Source organism: Pipra filicauda, unplaced genomic scaffold (genome assembly GCF_003945595.2).
Source record: "Pipra filicauda isolate LSUMZ 115617 unplaced genomic scaffold, ASM394559v2 scaffold233_size1220752_pilon, whole genome shotgun sequence".
Lineage (NCBI taxonomy): Eukaryota > Metazoa > Chordata > Aves > Passeriformes > Pipridae > Pipra > Pipra filicauda.
In genome coordinates, this window is record NW_024104347.1 from 274528 (window position 1) to 287540 (window position 13013).

Below are 13013 nucleotides of genomic sequence, written 5' to 3' on the forward strand. Positions count from 1 at the left end.
AGCTTTCTCACTGCTTTTTATGGAAGATCTCAGCCTAGATCAAAGCATCCGCCTCCAAGATGGGGAGTGGGCACATCACTTTGCCTAGACTGCTGTACGCTATGGGATTTTCAGCTACACCAGTGCTAAGCAAATACAAATGAATGATACAAGACCCTGGGGAAGGCAACATAGCAGCTACATACCTGCTTCATTAAGAAAAAAAAATCATTCTTGGCACTTTCATCACTGCTAAACAAAAATAAGCATTGCAATAAGAGCTAATGGTTATTTCTTTTTTGCATACCTTAGAGAAATTATGTTGTTTTTAAGTCCAGTGCCACAGGATGCCTGCAGCCATCATTTCAATAAAAGGCAACCCAAACACCCCTGGGAAACACAGGTAAGAGTGACTTATGTCTTCAGAAAAATCAGTAATTCAAGCTTAATAAGGGTTCCTCCTGCATTTGTGATACATCAGGTTAAACATTCAAAACTACACAGAGGAGCTTTACACAGATTTCACCAAGACACTCTCATTGTATCAATGCACTGAATTCTATGTTCCGTATTTTTTTTTTAATTTATATTGATCCAACAGTTCTTGAAAACACTGACAATTCTTTTTGGCATCAACTCTGAAGAAACACTTGATTCCTTTAACTGAAGGAATAAGCTCCACGTACACACGTTCCTGCTACAACTTGCAAGGCAGTATCTCAAAAGCAAAGCTGACCAGTTAAACCATATCTAAAAAAAATTCACACCCTCAGCCTGAGATTCCCAGACAGCAATGTGACTTCTCAGCAGCTCCTAATGCTGGGAAATGAAGATGTGTGTTAAGTTCTAAAATGAACACAAGATACCAAAAATGGATCCCTAAAAAGCAGCCAGCTTCATATGATGTTTGCATCTAGTTTGGTTACTATAAAATTCCTGATACACGACTAGCTCAGGCACAGGGTGAAAATATACAAAGTTTTTTTTAAATCATTTTGTTCTCATTTCTGTCCTTTCCCCTATGTATTTTCACAAACCAGATAAGACGACTACAGTCTCTGAGAGGGTTAAGCAGAGTCATCTACAAGCTCCATGCAGCAAAGCTGAGTGTCTAACAGCAAATACCTGATAAAACATGAACAATGCTGAGCCGAATTCATGGCTGGTGTAACTGAAGTAACCCCAGAGGGTTACAGAGGGACAGATTTGCACACACACACCCTCCCCCTTCTAAATATACCATTTCTGCTTTACAAAAACAAAAGCAGAGTCCCAAAAGGCAAAGGAATCAACTTCTAACACATGCCCCTCAATGGTGAAAAAGGAAACTCTCCACACTTCTCATGTACTCATGGGCTTCATAAACAAACAGGAAAGGTTTTGAATTAAATGTGTTTTTAAAATCCCCCTCCAAAAAAGAAATTAATTTGGGGAAAAAAAAAGAACATAAAGGGTAGGAAAAGCAATGATTTGTTTTTGCTGAACACAGTGATGAATTATGAGCAACTCGTGTTTTCTTGGTTCAGGGTCTGAACTAGCGTTTGACCACTGTAATATTGTACCTGTTATTATTATACTGACACCACAAATGCTGATGACTACATGGGGGTACCTCAGACTTTTTTGCCTATGATATTCTGCTCCACATAGTTTGCTTTTCTTTACAAACACAGAGGGGATCTGAAATGCCCTGGAGAACACAGTATCCTTCCACTGAATAATCTTAATTAGGCTAAAAAAACACCCAAGGCACTGCAAACAGCTAACTAGTTTGTCCGATGCCTGGAACCATTAGGAAGAACAGATCTCGCTATATGGGAAACAAAACTGAGGAATCCTTCACGCTATTTACAGTTGCTACTAATTTGCTTTTGCCATTCCTCAACACCATTTATTGATCTATGCCCAGGCTAAAATAGCAGGATAAAGTACACAGATTTACTTACAGAGATCTCGTAGCTCCATCGTTCCCGATGACAAATTCACCTCCCACACTACAGTGAGCGAATGACTTAATGCTGCTTTTTGCGGAAGGCACAATGCGCACGGGCAGCAGATGGTCTCTGGCGAAGCTCTCTAAGGAGACCCGTCCTCGCTGTAGCCATGTGAGAGGAGCAGCCCCCTCCTTCGCACACCTTTGCCCGCTCCCCGTCCCCGCGCCGCTGGGCTGAGCGTGTAGCTTTGCTTATGTGGCGGGTGCCCGTCGGGCTCCCATTGGCACAGGCAGGCGGCAGCAGCCAATGGCAGCCCAATCCCGTGGCAGGGAAACTCCTGCCCATTTATTTAGCATCTTAGGAGACCATATTTCCGAGGAAGAGCGCCGCTTCCCTAGCATGCTACCATTAGACGCGGGGAATAAATAAATCAAGAGCTCCCCATCTCTGGGGCTCCCCCTCTCCTCCTGCTCGCTTTGTCCCAGAGCCCGGTGCCCACCCAGGCGAAGCGCTGGTGGGGACCCGGCACCCGCGTCCACCTCGGCAGGGCCGCGGGGGAGTGCGCCGGAGCTCCACAATTACTCGCTCCATCGCCATGGAAACAGCCTGGATGCAGCGGGCTGGATTTGTGTAGCACATCTGCTGCCAGGCTCATAATCAACTGCAATCTCATCTTTTTTCCCTCTGCTCTCACTGCTTATTTGATTGTGAGTTTGCTTTCTCTTCTCATACATGCTGGGAATGTACACGCAGACAGAGCTGTGTACATGTTGACTTTCTCCCTGTGCAAACACACCACAACACACGTATATATATGTACCCCAGGAGTATTCACTTGTTAGCATAGTATTCATATGCTAAGGAGGTACACTCTCTGTGTATCCAAATCATATAGAGTGGTTTGGGTCAGAAGGGACCTTAAAGATTATCTAGTTCCAACCCCCAGCCATGGGCAGGGACACCTTCTACCAGACTGGGTTGCTCAAAGCCCGATCCAACCTGGCTTTGAACACTGCCAGGGATGGGGCATCCACAGCTCTGGGCAACCTGCTCCAGTGCTTCAATACCCTGACAGTAAAGAATTTCTTTCTAATATCTAAACTAAACGAACCCTCTTTCACTTTAGGGCCATTACCCCCTGTCCTATTTACACGCCCTTGTAAAAAGTCCTTCTCTACCTCTCTTGTTGCCCCCCTTCAGGTACTGGAAAGTGCTCTAATCTCTCCCTGGAGCCTTCCTTTCTCCAGGTTGAACAACCACAACTCTCTCAAACCTGTTTTCATAGGAGATGATCTTCTTGGTCCTCCTTTGGACTTGTTCCAATGAATAATACACCTTAATCACATTTCAAGTTTGAATAAGGGACCAGCGGAAGACAAGACTACTGTAAAAATATCGTATTTTCCTTTCCAGTTCCATAAATTGTCTCTCTCCAAAACAAGGTGAAAATCCGAGACAGCTATTATGAAACTTCCAAAACTGCATCTGGTACCCACAAACAGTGACCCGAATCTTCATGCAACTAATGCTACACTAGATGTTCCCTGTTCTGTCCAAGGTCTGATGAAACACCAGGAAAACTTCATGCACAAAAGGTTGTTAGACACTGACAAAAACTCTGTCTTACCCTCTGATAATACAAAGAAGGAAAGATGATTAGAAGAAAGGAAGCAACATTGCAGACAGAGAAAAGATTCCTAAGCCAATAGTGCAGACAGCAAAGGGACTTGACAGCTGGGGGCAATTTCTGGCTGCTCCTCAGACTTCTGTGGGACAACTGAAAAAGTCTTTTGCGTTCTGTTATCAGTCTTTCTATGTTTCTGTTATCGAAACTGCAAAATGAGGAGAAAAGTCAAATGCATGCATTTATATTAAAAAGATAAGCTTGGACAGGCCATGATACACTGACATACTATTACTACGATGTTAAGAAAGAATTTCAGATGGAAAAAATGAGGACACGTTCCTTATTCATGAACCCTTATTTTCATTTATTTAATTAAAAGAAGAATAAAAAATGAAAGCCCTTCTGAAACCCCCCAACATTTCTATATTACACTAATAACAGAAATTTGCCATGGTAAATAGCAGCATTTTAAAATGCACTGTGACAGAACCTTGCAGGTAGTTACACTGATCTCCTTGAACAGTAAAGGCCACTCCTTGTTAAATGTCTTCTACCTGAAACTAATCCAGAGTCTAGGAAGGTCTTTGAATCCTGTTGGTCTAGTGCTCAGGAGCAAGGCCAATACCAGAGACCTGGCTTTTCAGGACATCTGTTACTCAATTATAATTATGGACAGAGAATGAGCTTCTGAGAGAACTGCATTTTTAATGGCTCAGGATGTCATCAGGGTTCACTTCTTACAATGCTGTACTTCTTCCGGCTTTTCATTTGCCTTTAGAGCAGCACCATCGCTATAACGATTACCCTGAGCTTGCCAACTTTCACGGTCACTCTTTCAGTTTTGAAATATGAAACTGTGGAAAGATATTCAATGTGCATTTTAAGGGAAAGGGGGCTAATTAAAAAGCCTAGATTTGCTGACAGAACTTGCTGGGGAAAAAGCAATCTGTCTAGTTCCTTCCTTTTCTACTCCTCCTTCCACCTAAATCATGTAGGAGAGTGGTCTAAGAGTATGGAGCATACTCTGTAATTTGTGTGTGAATGTTCCAATATTATATTTCTAGCTGTTATTGTCATGTCTTATGGACTGCAAGCACTGTCAATATGTAGAGCTTAAAATAGTCATGCAAACCGTAAATAAATATTTAAATGGTACTGGACAATGAAAACCAAATGTCACATTCCTAGTGAAGAGGTTCCTAATTAAACAAATTGTTCCTTTCTGTTGTGTGATACACAGAGTACAAAACTCTCCATTAGGCTGTGCTTTGTTAAACAAAGCCCCACTGCAAGCAAACATAATTATTATCAGTGCACTGTGATGTATCTGGAGAAACCTTCTCTTGTCCCAGTTTTTAAATCTCCCCATCTGCATTTCACATGCTGACAGGAAGAAGACCATGTCCCAGATTAGGGCTACCAGTCAAGAATTCAGAAGACCATTTTTAAGGTCTTTTTCTGTCATAGGTAAGGAGCAGAAGTGACAGATCTCTGCTTCTGATGGCAGCAAGCTGTTAGATTTAACGTTAAGAAATCTCACCTTTGTCACTTTCTTCTCTCAGTAGTCTCCCCTGTAAATTGCATTTCTATTCTCACAAGGTTGTGTTGTGAGAATAAACACACTAAGAATTTTGTTGCACTCTAAACCAGGACAGGCAACAGATACCTAAGAAAGTTTTTAAGGGAGATAAAAAATTCAAGGCTAGAAAAATCCAGGCAATTTCAAAGCAACATAATAAACAAGATTTGTGAAAAAAAAATATTCTAAGATAGCAGGAAAAAATGATGCTCTTCAACCAAAAGGATAAAAGATTTCTAGGAAGGCTTCACACCGGAGCTGCTACTTGTCAATCTGACAGCAGCTCTCGGCAGTATTCTGTCATGGGCTAAGACCTGTTTGTGTGTGGGAGCTGAGGAACAATCAGCAGTGATAGAATACTTACTCATCCTTCTAGATCGTGGGGTTTTCTTTTTTTAGCCCAGATACCTAAAGAGGAAGATGATTAACCTACTAACACTTCCCAAGTCATGGACTTGCTGGTTGGCTCCCACTGACTCCTCTTCCAGTGCCATAAATTATGTGCTAATTCTCAGTAAGCTTTCCAGCCCTTTCAAAAGTCCATTTGTAGAAGCAGCTGATTTGTACCAGGAACAGCTAGTCCTATGCATTTATTCCAGGAATACCTACAGACTTCTCTTCTACATCTGTATTCTTGAAGTGTCACTTAAGACCTAGTCTTCAGATAATAAAAGGTTTCAGAGGTTTCAAGGCCACATTCAGTTTGGTTTTTTCCCTAATCCTGGTATCAGAAAACCTTATGCCTCTTTATCAGAAGGCCCCTTCATTTCAAATGAGAAGCTCTGATGAATTTTATTCTTTTCCCTAATATTACTGCATCTGAAATAAGTTTTTGGATAGCAACACATAAACATAAATTAAAATGAAAATGCTGGAGCATAGCATAAAGAGCAATCTATCCTTTCTGCCATTTAAGACAACCTTACTACAATCCACAAAGATTATCTGAATAGGAACACCCAAGTGATATATAAGCTGCTGAAAACAGTCAGGAACACAGCTTTGCAAATCAGATTAGACATGACCTTCAGAGGTGATCTGCCACCATAGCACCCAGAAGGTCTATATGAATTACAAAACCACAGAACCTTTCATTCTGCAAAGCATGGACAGATTTAATTTCCACCATCCAAGTACCAGTGTGCACATCTAATGTTCACTACCTTACCCTGTACTTTGAGCATCAAGAGCATTCAAGTATCTTCCTGCACCACTGGGCAAGTTGCCCCCCTTTTGAGGATACATACATATGTTAAAAGCCTTCAAGATACAGAGACGTGCATGAAAGAAAATCTCCACTTGTCTTATACAAATGAAATCAGAGCTTTACAGAATTTCATACAACACTCCTGGACATACACAACAGCAGTCTGGATGATGACTGTCTAGGAGTGTTGAATTTGCAATTCTTCTTCATCTTCTCTGATAACTGAAGCACTTCAGCTAAGCCAAAGGCAGCCTACAAACAGTCCTGAAATTGGCTACAGGAACTGATATGAATATTTCTCAGTTTTCCTATTGCTAAATGATTACACGTAGTCTGGGTAGCAAAAGGAGACTTCCTAGTCCAAACAAATAACAGTGGGTTCTTTTTCCACCCCCAATGTTAACTCCAAGAAGATCTAAAATGCCTCATGTTTGATATAGAACCAAAATACCACCATCTTAAAAAAAAAAAAGAAGAAAGCCACCACAACCAGACATAAGAAACGAAGTCTAAAAAGGGAAGAAAGAGAAACTGAGTTGCTTAGAGGATGACTATTTCGTCACAGTGAACAAGTTTGAAGTTGAATAGATTTTGATACATGCACAAACAAAAACAAAAGTATTTCTAACCTTGATATTGGGTACAGCAGAGCCCTATCTGACAAACAACCTGAAGTGATGTTTAGGTTTGGCGGTAGTGTCATATACAATCATATTTAGTTTGTCTTTGGATAGCTATCATATTAAAAAAGCCCTTAAAATACACAAGCCCCCGCAGCTGTCTGCAACCTTTAAGTCTTGCCATTTTAAACACACACTGCAGTCATATAGCATGAGAGGACACTGAAGAATTTCAAATCAGTTATAATAAATCCAGACAGTAGGCAGCAAAAGGTTTCACAGTACACATCATCAGCTTCAAGATTCCTTACATGGCACTCTTAAATACACAAATGCAAGAGGCTCAGAAATCATCATGTGAGTTTTACAAATTTTAGTACATTCGGTCTATATGAGCACTATCTGTCAAATCTATCCCATACTCTTCATCCACAGTTGCAGCTAGGATTTTCCCTGCTGCCTTCTTTGCCCACATTGTTCAAATGTATACAATAATTTGGTATCAAAACCCTTTGCAACATACTAAAAAAAATTTCAGTCATGTCACTGTAAACTCAATTCTCTCATTCAATTACTTGGTCTAGAGTACACATGCCCAGGAAAGAACAATTCCACATCGCTGTAGCATTTTATCTGCAATATTCTTCCATCTTTAGCTACTTCTCCAGCTCATGCTTTGCACACACTGGCAAACAAGCAACAGAAGCTGGATTTATCTGCAATCCAAACAGTCTAAGACTTCCATTTAATGCTTGGGTCTTCACAGGACAGGCACTGGGGAATGTACATCGTACTAACACTGTTGAAACAAATTACACCTTGTACACACTTGGTCTTGTCTCTCTTACATGCATGCATGCTCCAGTTCATCTTATTCATTAGTGCATTGTGGTTTTCCTCGTCTGGAAGATGCAGATCAAATCTCTACACGGTCATATGAAATGGTAACCAAATGATTTCTTTAACTTTTCTGCTTTTAACAAAACCAAAAAACTATACGAGGGACAAAATAAAGGAAAATTTCTTCTGTCTCAGTTATCTGAACTTATCTTGATGCTGCCATGGTTTGCCATTTAAATAATGATGCATGATTTTTTTAATATGTTAATTACATAAATAGGTACATAGAAATTACTTAAACAGGAGATTATTTACCCCATTGACTGTAGAAACCCATGTGTCAGCACATCTGCTGCACAGGAAGATTAAATCTGTTCACACAAAACTCCTGCTCTCTCTTGCTAATGGGGAGAGATTAGTAGTATGAGACCTGAAGTAGAGGCTTTGGGTTTTATCCAACAGACCCTTAAGACTTACACAACGAATGATGCTAGCATACATCTCCAGATTTCTAAACACCCAGTATATACTTGCCTAGGCATTCTGGAAAAAGAAATGGGATTTTTACTGAGCAGACTTTTCTATGTGTGTGTTTTAATTTCAAAAGCTTCTGCTGTATGTTATTTAAGAGTAACAATCAGACACTCAGTAGCCTTTAGAGGAACTGTATTGGTGTGATTGTGCACCTTTAAGACCAGAATGACAATGCTAGTTGATGATGTTTAGAATGAGACTACTGAAAAAGACTCAATTACAAGGTTATCTTTGCCTTGGTTCACCTTCCCAGCTGCTTCACCTGCAGGTGAAGAACCTGCAGGCTATTAGTTTAATAGCTGTTGATGAGGGCCTGTCTACCATTTATCATATCCCCTTCACACTCCTTTTACATCACAGGCTTGCAGGGAAAAGTGTTAGAAGGCTCTGGTGGGAGAAAGGGATTGCCAAGACTATAGTTAATGAGAAGAACAGAAAACATGAGTCTAGTTTCCAGATCAAGCAAGCATACAACTTCTTCTCTTTCTTTAGAAGAATATGCTCTGTCTGCTTCCACCTCATGCAGGAATGAAAGTCAAATCAATGCTCACATAAGCTGAATGAACAGTTAGGGCTGTTTTCCACGTAGTTATTGCATGTATACTCTAATAGGAGCAATCTACCGAGTGAACACAGCTTTAGCTAGAAAGGGCAATATCCTCCATACCCTCATAAGGTAATTCGGACCACACAAAATGAGCTATTGACATTTCTATTCTGTGTCAGCCTCTGGCAGCACGCATCTGTTCCCATGGACTTCAAAGCCGCCCTAAACTGGGCTTTGCCAACACCCTCTGCTCAAAGACATTAACAGCCACTTTTTCAACCCATGTATATGGAAATGCGCAGCCAAGTATACATACCCCAAACACGTGTTGCATGTACAACAGAAGCATGCCCACACACGCCCATTCACAGCCAAATGTAATATAAATAACCTCGCTATATAAATAGGCTTGCTTAAATGAAGTGTCTTACTTAAATAAGGCTGACATAAATACTCTTTCTTTTATGCTGCCTGTTGCATCTCATGTTAAAGTCTGGGAAGTGGCAACTATGTTGGAATGACCGGAGAAACCCCACTCAAAGTCAATAGATATGAAGGACAGGAGAGCTCAGCATCATGATGTAACATATCACTGGTGAAGATTTTGTGAAAAGGATAAAAGACAGGCAATTTTTTTTTTTTTGCATATGTGTCTCTGATGTCAAGATAGATAAATATTAGTAAGACAGGCAATAAGAAATTGCAAATAATCAGAGGAGATCCTCAAGCATTAAAGCAGCAGCCCACACAAAACTTTTCATAAAAAGAAAAAAAGAAAAAAGTGTTAGAAAAGGAAAAGTAACTTTTCCCTCTTTCTCTGCATTTTTGGAAGGACACCAGATGACTGTCCATACTTCTAACTATGCTCATGTCTGTATTCATCAATATGGTTTTATGGACATTTTCGGTCTTATCCTTTTCAAAACATTTCAAGAAACTGTTAAGACTGGTTTCTCTGAAGATGGGTAGGAAGGACCGGCTGTCAGAAAGGACTCTCTCAACTTCCCTCCAGCAACCCTACTTCACATTCAGCCCACACACCAGGCCCAGCCCTATCAGTGTTCTGGCTCACTTTGTCAGAGCTGTTGAATCTGTTCAGAACTTCCTTCCTGCTAATGAATGTCCCCCTAATCGATCTTCAAAGTACATATTTCTTCAGTCTCAATCACCCATGACCTAAAGATGCTGTCAATACTGCAGCATGGCAATGCTTGCCATTGCAGAGACAAATCTTGCCATGTACTCGCTGTGTTGAACCCTCTGTGTTGAACCCTCTGCTCTTTGCATATGGTAGGTGGAATGAATACTTTGTCTTCCAAGTGAAGAGAAAAATTTATAAAGGTCAAGCAATGCCGAGGCAGTTGCAACAGTGGATACAAACTCAAAGTTTTCCTCACTTTTCATTTCTCAGCCTCTGAAGCACAAACATATGCATAGTGCTAAGCCAGTAGTATTTCTACCTGTTACATTACTGCTTTATTCACGGTTGGACCATTTTCATTCCATTAATTCTTTCCTTTAAAAACATTTCAGAATTGGTTTAAAAAAATAAAAATAGATGTTTAAAAAGATTTCAGTCTTCCTTAATCGTGCAGGGATATATTTTCAAAGCAGTATGCCAAGAGTGTTCCACGTGACTCCCATTCATGTTAAAATTAGAGTCACCAGAATAAACCCCATATGCTGCTTTGAAAAGGTACTGCAATGTGTCCAAGGGAAATTTCTGCAGCTTAATGGTGCTTGCACAGTTTTTCTGCTTGCTTTTCTTCTTTTAATTTCTGAATATATATTTTTTTTTATTTTAAAATAACACTTTGTACTATCTGGAAAAATAGAAAGAAGGGATTTGCTGGTTTTCTTGGTTTCTCTGCAGCCCTTTTATTTTAATCAGAATATCTTTGCTTTGTAGTATGCAAAGCTTCTGGAAGCTTTTTTGTAACTCTTTTTTTAATACTGTCACTGTAGACAACCTTTCTATTCGAGCTGTAACCTGCAGTGAGATCTGGAGGTCTGACTGCCTTCCACACCTGAGCTGTTATCCTGTCTAGTGGTGTTCAATATTTCAGTGTAAGCCTGAAACTAATTTTCATATCTGGGCAGTGGGGAACTTTTTTTCCCGCAAGCTTGAGGCATAGTCTCTCCTTAGCAATAATAGCACTGCTACTTGTCCTGAAGCCAGGTACCATGAATGTACAGGTTTCTATATTCAAGGTCCTGTCTTACATGTGGACCTTCTGCCCAACACAGAGTATCTGTACCACCTGTGGCAGCTGCAGAAGCCTACCCACCCAAAGCCAGCTGCAGTGCTGGGCTTATTGTGGGCATAGTGTTGCCCTAGTTTGCCTTGGTAATCACAAATACTGTGCTCACATACACACATACTGATAAATACTAGTTGATTATTAAATTTGTAATTTATTACTATAGTCTTCCTGATCATTTGAAGAGAGAGGAAAAAAAAATTTCTGACAGCTCTGGTTCTTTTGTAATTGCTCTTAAATTTTTACTGCTTTTAAGTCTCTGCATGAGAGATTGTGCACAAAGACAGTGTGAATGCCATCTTTTCATTTTATCTTCATCCTTCTCATTACTGTCTCAAATTGCCACACATTTTCATTTCAGCCATTTACATAAACAATGCAGCAAACACTGTATCTAACCACTTAATTACTTTAATCTTTAAAGGATGTAAAGAAAGGGAAAATATTTTGCTTTAATGTGGAAGGTGCTTCCACTATGGAGGAAAAAAACAAGTCTACTTGCTAAGAGAATTGTGTATCAGGACACAAGAAAAGAAAACAAGATGTGGTTGTTTTGTCATTAAAGTACTGACAAGTGAGGTGTGGGCTAATTTCCCATCTCTACCACTAATTTTCCAAGCAACAGGCAGCAAGACATCATTTATGTATTCTTGTTATCCAATTAAAAATCACTTAACATCACCTTTCCTTTCTTCTTTTTAACCCTTTGTATATTCTGCTGATTTAAGTGGTATTCTTTGGTCATAAACCTGTGCTTAAAAGAAACACCTGAAACTTCCCATGGTGGGGAAATGACAGCTTGCACTTAAAGCTACAACCTGTAAGCAATGGAGCTTCAGCTACAACAAAGGTTTATGTACAAGACAAGCATTTAGAAAACAAACAAACAAACAAACAAAAAACCCTTACAACCAACCACAAAACAATGAGACCCCCCAACCAATCCACTAGTAGCCAAACACTGCTCTGCAATTTCTACAGACAAGGCCTACTTTAGTATTAGGGTTCAAATATGCTAATGAGTTAGACAAATCACCATGTCAGCTGAGCTGCAGTAGTAGCCAGTGGTAAATATTTAGTAAAACATACTTTTGTAAATGTTTGCAAGAACAATTTGAGGAAATGCTTTCAATTTCTGAAGGAAATTCCTGAAGGCGCTTAAATGCCCCTGAGTAATAACAGCTCAGTTGTCAGAGCTAAGACAAGTTAAACTACTTCAAAGGGATCACTGCAGTTCAGGGGGAAAGCCTGACTTCTTAAAGTGGCTGCTGAATCCATTACAAGGATCTTTCACACTTTATTTAACATTAGGAAAAGTTAACATTAGAAAATACGTTTTACACATAAAACTACAAAATAATTCAGGTTGTTAGAAATTTCTAGGCATCATGAAGTCCTGCAGACACAGCAGAGCTAACTTCACACTTCAGTCAGGTTCCTCAGGGCAAGTCTGGGCAAGTTTTGAGTTTCTCCAATGATGAAGATTCCATAATCTCTCTGTGCAATTGGTTCCAATGCTGCACCACTTTTCTTCTTTCACTGTGTACTTCTGAGAAGGGTGTGCATCTTCTCAGCTTCTTGTTCAAACAATGGAAGAAGATACAGCTGGATCCACCCTCATGTGCCCAGCCTTTTGTAGGATGAACAAATCTGGTTCCTTCATATTCCCCTTGAATACCACGTGGTCCATTCTCCTTAATCATATTGGTGGCCTTTAGTTGGACTAGCTTCATTTCTCCCCATTACTGGGGCACAAAACTGGACACAGTCTTCCACCTGCTGCCTCATAAAGGCCAAGTTGGAGGAAATAATTCCTTCCTCCGACCTGCTAGCTATGCTTTAGCTAATGTAACCTAGCATGTAGTTAGTCCACATCACACAAGGG

The 13013-nt window shown here is 40.2% G+C and overlaps 1 protein-coding gene across 3 annotated transcripts in view; it reads right to left on the bottom strand.

Annotated features, from left to right (window-relative positions):
* Positions 1-13013, bottom strand: part of ELMO1 (engulfment and cell motility 1) — a 317291-nt gene that overhangs the window by 81429 nt on the left and 222849 nt on the right. Inside the window, exon 1 of one of the 3 annotated variants that reach the window (XM_027729152.2) lies at positions 1926-2358. The exons of the other annotated variants lie outside the window; for them this stretch is intronic. The gene's annotated coding sequence lies outside the window, so the exon portion shown is untranslated. Of the gene's footprint in view, positions 1-1925; positions 2359-13013 lie in introns of those variants that run through there. 3 annotated transcript variants of the gene reach the window in all.